A 9,949-nucleotide genomic window follows, 5' to 3' on the forward strand; every position below is an offset into this window, starting at 1 on the left:
AAGAGCCTAAATAATAGATTAAGTACACAAATAGATACACAAAATTTGTAATAGTAATAATAAATTATGTAAATTAATAATTTAAGTAAGCATACCTCATCAAGTGCTTAAGAGAATAATCCTTATAAAGTGCTTCAGAGAAGCATCCTCATGAAGTGCTTTAGAGATTCATCATTTATGAACTTTAATGTTACAAAACTGTTTCTTCTTATAAGTAATTCCTATAAAACATTAATGAAATTAACAAACTTTGACAAAGGTATGTCAGAATATGATCTAACACATTCTACAATTGATAAAGAATACGTACCATACTTTCAAGATGACCATGAATATTTGGGTCACACAAAAGCATTGTTCAAAACCTATCAGAGACAGTGTATATTAGTTCTTAAATTGTTGTTCATATATCACAAAAAAGATATGAGAAATAAAAATATATTTCAATTAATTAAAGAATTTTCATACCTCATATGTAAGGTTGTAAGTTAATACTTCAAACATTTTCGAATATTTCTTTGTAAACCACATTAATAGTGAAATTAGTGGTAATACCATTATATCCAAAATCAATATCTTCAAACCCTGTCTGTGTGTAAAGACTGGACGCGATAGATATAAACCAACTTTATTGAGAGTTTGACCTTGACTTTTATTTATTGTCATGGCAAACCACAAAGATATTGGAAATTGCCTTCTTTGAAACTTAAATGGCAAACCTGTTTCCGAAGGAGTCAAGTTCATTCTCGGAATAAATATTTGATCACCTATATTTTTCCCAGTAATAACTTTGGCACCAATAACATTTTTCGCCAAGAGTTACTTGTAATTTTGTTCCATTGCAAAGTCCATTGGCTTGATCAATATTTCTTAGAAACATTACTGGAACTCCGACTTTTAATTTAACACAGTGATTGGGAATTCCAGAGCATTTGATATCATTCAAAAATTCAGTTGTAAACCACTCAGCTTGAGCATTTTCTTGTTCTTCACATTCGCAAGGACTGTCTGAACTTAAATAAGTAACTTCAGATCCTAGTATTAATGATAAAATGAATTCATTCACTTGATCCACACATTCTGTTGTTGGACATTATATTGCACCATCATTAAAAGAACCATCAGATGTCACATTGTTTATGTAGGAGGGATAAACAAACTCAACCAACTGCAGTAAAGGTTGTTCAACATCTAAAATTAAATTCTCTTCCGGTATTTCAATCATTCCTTGTCCCAACTCATTTAACTCCATATCTCCATCTCCAATGTGAAGTATCCAATCAGCAAACACTTTTATTTCTGTTTGACTTTGCATTGATGTATGACTCTTTAATCTCATATTCTTTGTAAGTTTTAAGATTTTGCAATGTTTCCATAAGTTCGAGTAATTTACTGTTGCCTTCACAATGTCATATTTTGATCCATTTTTTACAACAGGTAATATCTGACGAAAGTCTCCTCCCAATACAATTACTTTACCACCAAAAGGTTTAAGAGCATTTTCTTCACTTTCAGCTCTCATGACATCCCTTAAAGTTCTATCAAGGGCTTCAAAACATAACCTATTAATCATTCGAGCTTCATCCCATATAATTAATTTCGTTTTGATCAACAATTTGGCCCTAAGACTTTCTTGAGGAATATTGCAGGTTGACTCTTCATTTATTACCAAAGGAATGCAAAAGGTAGAATGAGTTGTTTTTCCTCCTAGAAGTAACAAATAAGCTATACCGCTAGAAGCTACATTTAACACAATCAACCCTTTTGATCTAATAACGGTGGACAAAGTTTTTCACATGAAAGTTTTTCCAGTTCCCCCATAACCATATAAGAAATAAAAACCACCAAGGTTTGACAGGACTGTTGTCATTATATTCTCATAGACTTCCTTGCTCTGGAGTAAGAGTTTGAAAAAGAGAACATTGCATTTCAGACATTTCTATTTTGTCATAATTCAATTCATCAATAATGAATCTATTTTGATAAATAAAAGAATCTGAATTAGGTTCTGGCAGACTTGGAAAATCTTTCAAACACTTACCATTTGAAATTAGTAACTCTTCTACTTGTAGAAGACAAAGGTTTTGTATTTGAGCATCTTCAATTCTAAGACCTAGGAAAGAAATTATATGTAATACAGTAATTATAAATTATAAATTTCAAATAAAAAAAAATTATACCTGGTAGGACAAACTCCTTTCTTTTTTGGTATAAAATATCATCTGATAACAACTTCCATGTTTTGTTCCACACTTCATCTGGTCTAGACATAGTATTCATCAGTAAAAGGGTAACAAAGAGTCTTCTCAACTGATTTCCTGAAGCAAGGTCACTGCACTCTATAATGGCATCAATAAACTCTTTATCATCTGCCAATAGTCCCATTGCATAACATGCCTCTTTATATGTTTTGTGAATGAAACCATTAACAGTTTTGATATTATCATAGTTACAACAACCCTTTTGATAATTCAACAATAACCTCAGATAATATAATTCCCCTGACCCTGCAGGAGTATATGTTAACCTTCCAATACTAACACCAATTTTCCATGGCTTCCACTCTCTTTTGTCCGCCATCCAAACAAAATATCTAGGGTATTCACAACAAGTCAAATTTTTTCCCAGTGGATAAATTTTATTAGCTTCAAACCAAGCTAAAAACATTGTTCTTTTATGTTCATTGAAGTTCAATATTTCATCAATGTCTTCATTGTCTTTAAAGAGAATTGGTTGCTCGTACAATAGATGAAAAGTCAATCGTTGAACTGGAGGCCATCTATGATGAATATCAAAGGCAAATATTCTCCACACAGCTTCACATGGGGATATGTATCTACAATCATAATACTGTTTAATTTCATCAATAACTGGGGTCTCTTTAGAGTCTTTATCAGCAGTAGTAATTTTCAAATTGGCTCTATCTGGACCCTTGTTCACATATTTAAACAAATACTTGATTGAATTTGATTTGTTGCAATATTCTGTGTTAACATGGGCTTGATACCTCAGTAGTAGCAAAGGGCTATATGGAACAACATTTCTTTTGTCCAACTTAATTCCATTTTTAAGAATGAATGTTCCATTATCTTGACGTTTATAACATGCATATCCATCCTCATCAATAGTAGTCAACAATTTAAATTTCTTGGGGTAAAATTTCGAACATCTACCGTTAATCATGCAAGGTGAACTTATTCTACTTACCCTTCAAGGGCCATGTATCATGTAGGTTGCCACTGCCTTTGACAATTTAGGATATAAAATTGCATCGGGTAATTTTGCAGAAATGACTCCATCAATATCTGTTGGATTTCTTAACTTTTTCTCTCCATCCAACCACAATAATATGTGGCATGTGGTAAACCCCTTTTTTGAAATTCCACACTGTACATACCTAGAATATGAAAAAAAATCTTTAAAATGTAATACATAATAATATAGCAAAGAAACTGTTAAATATGGGTTAATGTGGATTACTTGCATTAACTTTGCCAAAATAGTCATGTTTTTTTGAAGTCAATCATCATTTGATCTAATTTCATCTTGAAAACTCTACAAACAATGTCTGGCCTATCAGCAGCAGTTAATCCTTTTGAAGTAACAAAGTCACGTATTTCTGACCAATTTACGTTGCAGGTAATAGTGATAAATAAATCTGGATATCCAAATGTTTTGCAAATGGCCATAGAATCTTGGTAATTGTTGAACATATACCTCATTCCTCCTGTAAAAGATGAAGGTAAAACTATATGCTTTCCAATTGCAGAAGAATTTGTTTATCCTCGATTCATTGCTTCTTGTACACCTTGCAAAATATCACAACGAATTGTTTTTTGGTTTAGCCTTATAAACGACAATCTTTGAGCTTCAACCATTGTATATGCATCAACCAAAAATTGTTGAAACAATCGACGTGAATGGACTATATTCCCAAACTCCACATTTCTTTCTTGAATTCTAAATGCAATAAATTCCCTTAATGAAATACGACTTCTCTTACGTTTTCTGTTGTTACTTCCAGAATTCTGTTTTGGAATCTGTGCTTGATACCCTCCTCCCCAAACGGGAATATTAATGGATATTGTAATGGAATAAAGGCTGTATGTGTTTCATGGAGTCTAAACATTTTTGTCCTGATTTTTTTTTCACTATGATATCTCGCCCTACATCCATGTTGCTCATATCACCCACAATTAATGCAACTATCTCATATGTTGTAGGGGTATTGTACACTCTTGGATCTTTGCATCGGTGTCTAAATAACCTCAATGCAAAATCTGAATTTACATAATCATGTACAAAATCTCTTACTCTTCTAAAACTTTTCGCCAAAACATTGTTGTCATCAATCATCTTGGTAAGATCTTCAATCAAGGATTTGTTAAACTTCACATTTTTCACTTTCGACCTACATGCAATTTTTAAAAATATATCATTAAAAATTATCTTTGAATTAATCTAGTAAATAGAAAGTAAATCATTAAAGTAACTGAATATAACACATACCTAAAGTGAGATAATCTATTTGACACTTCATTTTGAGTGTCATATATGTAAAGTTGTGAAAACTTAGGAGATGATCCACTATCGGGGAGCAAGCTTCCAATCCTATGATAGTTTTGTCCATGAAGAATAAATTGAGGAGGTCCATATCCATCATTTATCGAAGAATGAATATTCCCTCCAATTGAAGTAAATGAAAACATACTATTGTAAGTTCTAATATTTTGTAGATAGTGTTGACTTCGACTATCTTGCCCATTTAATAACTCTAACAGCAATTTAGGAGGTTCTTGTAAGAAAGGGAGTTGTACTTTTCCCTTTTGACAACAAATAGAAAAATCAACGTTAACATAAGTCTTAGATTTTTGAGATCTTTCTTCATACCAGACCTCGCCCAAGCAGTATTCACATTGAATAGTAGGTTGTCCAAATTCAACAGTAGCTATTTTCAAAAAATTAAGAAAGGTGATCTATTACTTTTATGAGATAAATTGATTTAGTTTGCATGAAAAAGTGAAGAAGTTAGACTTAAAGATATGCACCTTCATTTTCAGCTTTTGAATATAATTCAGAACTATAAACTTGTCTGGTGTCATCTAAAACAAAAAATAATAAAAGAAAGTGGTTGTTACAAAATTAAAAAAAATTAAATTATAAATTAACAATTTTTAGTACCATTATTTTCTTCATTTTGGACATCTTCGTCAAAATTCAATCTCCAAGTCATTGATTCAAGGATTTGAACACTCTGTGTACCAGACTTGTTATGTAAGTTTAGTGTGTTACTAACTACATACCCTACACTCCCTGCAACTGAATTACCTGGACAAAATATGTTCCAAAGCAACAATTAATTAGTACTAAAACATGAGTATTGTACCGACCAGGTCATCAGGCGTGATGACGTGTCTTCCACGTGCTCGGGTGGGGCGTGCTCAATGGAACGCGTAGGCTAGAAAAGATGAATGGTTCAGAAGTGGGCATAGTCGTCGATCGCTGAATTGGCGTTCTCCGATCTCTAGTGTGCGTAATCGGCGGTCACCAGAGTTACGTCGCAGTCACCGTATGAGAGTGCTAGGAGAACGGATGATCAGAGATCGCCCGGGAATGCTAGGAGATCGGGTGGTTTACACGCCGCCACAAGGAGCACATCGCTGGATCTCCCAGCAAACTTAGTTAAAGCTGTTGAAGGCTCAGAAGGGTAATTTCAAGCGTGTAAGTTCAGTAAGACGATTGTGGCACCAGCATGGGGCATGAAGGTCGAGGGGGTTGGGGGGAACACCTTGCTCATCAGCGACAGGATTCCCAGAGTGGACATTTGTTGGTGGCGAGGTTTCCCCAGCTAGAACATGCATGGCGTAGCAGTAAGGAGGGTGCCATTCGCGATGAGCGATATCACAGAGATGATGCACTTTGTTGCATCCGATACTCGCCTTGTCGGGTGGTGTTTCACAGCGCATTATGTCCTAGGTTGCTCCTTGAGTTGAGGACTTAGTTGTGCGGCTGGTTACTACATAAGAATGACGTTCAAGTTGCCCCAATCCAGATGACGACACGTGTAGGGTTGGATGTCACCAGTTACTCCAACCAAGATGATGACACGTGTAGGGTTGGGAGCAATGGAGAAATGACGCTCAAGTTGCCTTAGCTCAGATGACGACACGTGTAGGGCTGGGCGCTACCTGCTATCCCAGCCCAGATGGCGACACGTACAGGGATGGATGCGAGCCACGCGTCCAAAAGCATAACGGCCTGGAGAGAGAAGAAACCTAGCTATAAAGGTAACCTTAACAGAATCTGCAGAGGTACGTTTTCATTACGGCTGATACTGCTAGGGTTGTGTGCCTACAGTACGGTCCTACAGAGCATATTCTCTCTTAGTTTTTGGGTGTTCTTGTCACTGACTTGAGCGTCGGAGCGCCACCAGCCGCAGAGGCGCCACTGTGTGTTTTTCAGGTTCTCAGAGAGGCTATCTGTGGAGTGGACTTGGAGGGCACGTGGTGTCAAGCTGGTGAGGAAGATCGTGACGAGGCAACGCTCTTGCGCTAAGTCAATCGGCAGGATCAAGTATGATTTTGAAATTTAATTGTCAAAAAAGAGTAACGAAAAATAATTTACATTGGTTTCCTGAACTAACCTTGAAATTTTGGGGTAGTACAGATTGTTTGTAAACATGACAATGATTGAGAAGTTGCATCCATCACGTTCAAATGATTCTTAGGGGGTCACTGATTGAGAAACACAATGATTTAGGTTATAAAAGTGTGTCTTTCATTAAATGAATTTTCATTCAGTTTATATTTCTACTACCTCTAGCTTGATCACCCTTTTGCAGCTTTACCAAAATGTGCACAAATACAAAGAAAAAAAAATAGTTTTCAAAAAAAAGAAATAAAGAAATAAAATTCTAATGTGCTATTGCTATATATTGTAATCAAATATAACGAATAATGGATCGTAAACTAACCATGAGGACGTTGAGTGAGGCTAATGTCTCCATGAGTAATTGTTTGCATTGATGACATTGCTTTGGTAGTAGAATTCATCATGTTTAAGTCATTTTTAAGAGTAAGGTTGTGAGAAAAAAAGGAAATTTGAGCCTGTAATTCTAGATGTCTGAGAAGCAAAATTCTAACTTGATTTAAGAGTACTTTGACCTACAACAAAAACTTTCAATGACTGATAGAATAAGATAAATCAATTAACATCAATATATAAGAACTTATAAATTCTTTTACATTAAAGTTAATCTTTTAACAATGTTTTGAAGAACTTTAACATTTCAGTGTGTTTGAACCATATATACATACATATATATATATATACATATATATATGATAATTATTACTACTTAATGATGTAAGCTGATTTAGAAAAAAAATATAGTAAAACATAAATTAGTACTATACTTAATAAATCTAAACTGTTTGTATATTTGTAATAATACTATAATTGTAATCAAAACAGGTTAATGATCCATTAAGAACTAACCACGAAGTTGCATTGTAAGCTCAAATTCTTCATTACTAACTGTACTCATTGATGACTATACTTTTGTAATTGAATGCATGGTATTGAATTCATTGTCAGGAGTCAGGTTTGCACAGACATAATCATTTATGCTTGTATTTTAGAAGTTTGACACAAAAATTGCTTATTTCAATTCAAGATAGTTTGACCTACACAAAAATAAATGAGGCATAAGAGTTGACTTTAGTACTATAATTAAAAATTTCATTGAATGACATATTGCAAGAGTTAAATGAAATAAAATGTCATTATTATTACCTCTTCTTTGATCAACCTTTTCTCGTTGATCATAAATGAAGTTTTCCCCCTATACCCTTGCAGATTTGGCAACATCTAATTAATATAAAAATAAAATGATTCCATAAAAACAATATATATATATATATAAATTTAAATGTTTATTGATGTAGTATTAGTCTAAATTGTAATGAATATAATTTATAACACGTTTTCACTAACCTTGAAGCAGTTATACATTACTAACAATACTCATTGATGACAATACTTTGGTTGTTGAATGCATTAATTGATTGTTGGGAGTAACCTTCTCATAAACAAGGATATTTGTTATCATAATTCGTGATGCTGGAGAACCAAGATCTTGACATGAGTTAGGAGTACTTCCACCTACAACAAAAAGTCAGAATGAGTGATAAATAAGGTAAAGGGATGACAAATTACTATGTATTTCTTTTACACATTTGATATCAATTGAAAATTAATTTGAATTGGTTTTACACATTCTATATGAATTGAAAAATAATGTTAATTATATTTTAAATCTAAATCTAAATCTAAATATATATATAAAAAAGGTATTTAGGTTTACTACATGTTGTTTTAACTTCTTTGTTGCGCAGTTCATATAATATATTTATTCTTTTTGTTCTGGCATATTTTCCATCATCAGCATCGAGAACTAAAAAAAAAATTACAAAGAAAATCATTTATAAATAGGATAAAGTACTTTTGAAGTAAAGAATATTCTTAAAGTTATACTTACCATTGCTGGAATCAAATATGCATGTTGTGTTTGGATTTTGATTATCTGGAAAATAAAACCCATGTAAAATAATAAGTTGTTAAAAACTATAACATATCTATTTTTTTTTTATATATTTTTACCATAAATTGTGTTGAGAGTTCATTCACTCTTACATCATAACTGATTATTAACTTCTTTTATGAACCTAATTTTTAAATATATATAATAAAAAAATTACATACCATTAAAATTAAGTTCATAAAATTATATGAGTTAAGTGTATTCCATTTGGATTAACATGTTTCAAAATAAAAAACATGGATAAAATTTGACATGTAGTATTATTAATGATAAAAAAAGGTAATTATGTTCACTACCTGTTGTTTTGACTTTTTCGCTTCGCAATTCATACAATATATTTTTTCTTTTTCTTCTGGCATATTTTCCATTATCAGCTATGATAACTAAAAAAAAAAGAAATTAAAAGAAAATCATAAATAAATAACATAGAGTACTTTGAAGTAAACAATATACTTAAAGTTATGCTTACCATTGCTGGATTCAGATATGCATGTTGTGTTTGGATTTTGATTCTCTGGAAAATAAAACCCATGTAAAAAAATAGGTCAAATCATAAACAAACAATAAATCTATTAAAAATTATAACATACCATTTATTTTTTATTTGTTTTTACCATAAATTGGCCTGAGGGTTCATTATATATACATCATAATAGACTATGACATTGTTTTCTGAAACTAATTTTTAAATATATATCTATATCTATATGTATGTATATATGACACTCAAAAATCTAAATATACATTGTAGTTGGTATACCTGATACATTAGAATTTGTTTGAGAAAGGCTAACAATCCTATTTCTTCTATTAATATTTTGCTTCAGTTGCTCCATAACTATTGAAAGCTGAATGATTGAACTTCAGGGAGTATTGTAGTAAGAACAAATATTTTCAGCCATAAAAGTATGTACTGTTTTCAGGAGTAAGTGTGTAAAATATATTGTTCACTGTAGCTTTGTTTTGGCTGTTTGTTTTGGCGCAAATTTTGACTGTATATGGTCAGGAACGGGACTTCCTTATATAGTATTACTTTGACATAATACAGTTATTAATTAAATATTAAAATATTGAACAAATAAAAATGTGTAATATTTTTATATAATAATCCTATCTAATTATATAATAATGATATTTAATATTTAAAAGTGTTCAACCAAAACTTTACCTTTGAAAAGGGATAACACTTGCACCATTTTTCTTTATTTTGCATAATAAACAATCAAACTTCGAAATGTAACGTAATTAAAAAATCAAATAATAACAACCATAAAAACATTTACCAATTTAGGTAGTATCAATGTTCAATGAAGAAAGTTCATGCAATGCATGTCTAGAAGTTGTTGT

The 9,949-nt window shown here is 32.1% G+C and overlaps 1 pseudogene; it reads right to left on the minus strand.

The window, feature by feature from the left end:
- Positions 1–496: 496 nt before the first annotated feature.
- LOC137818245 (uncharacterized) lies at positions 497–4,356 on the minus strand (annotated as a pseudogene).
- Between the last annotated feature and the right edge of the window lie 5,593 nt (positions 4,357–9,949).

This window comes from Phaseolus vulgaris, chromosome 10, assembly GCF_000499845.2.
Source record: "Phaseolus vulgaris cultivar G19833 chromosome 10, P. vulgaris v2.0, whole genome shotgun sequence".
Taxonomy (NCBI): domain Eukaryota; kingdom Viridiplantae; phylum Streptophyta; class Magnoliopsida; order Fabales; family Fabaceae; genus Phaseolus; species Phaseolus vulgaris.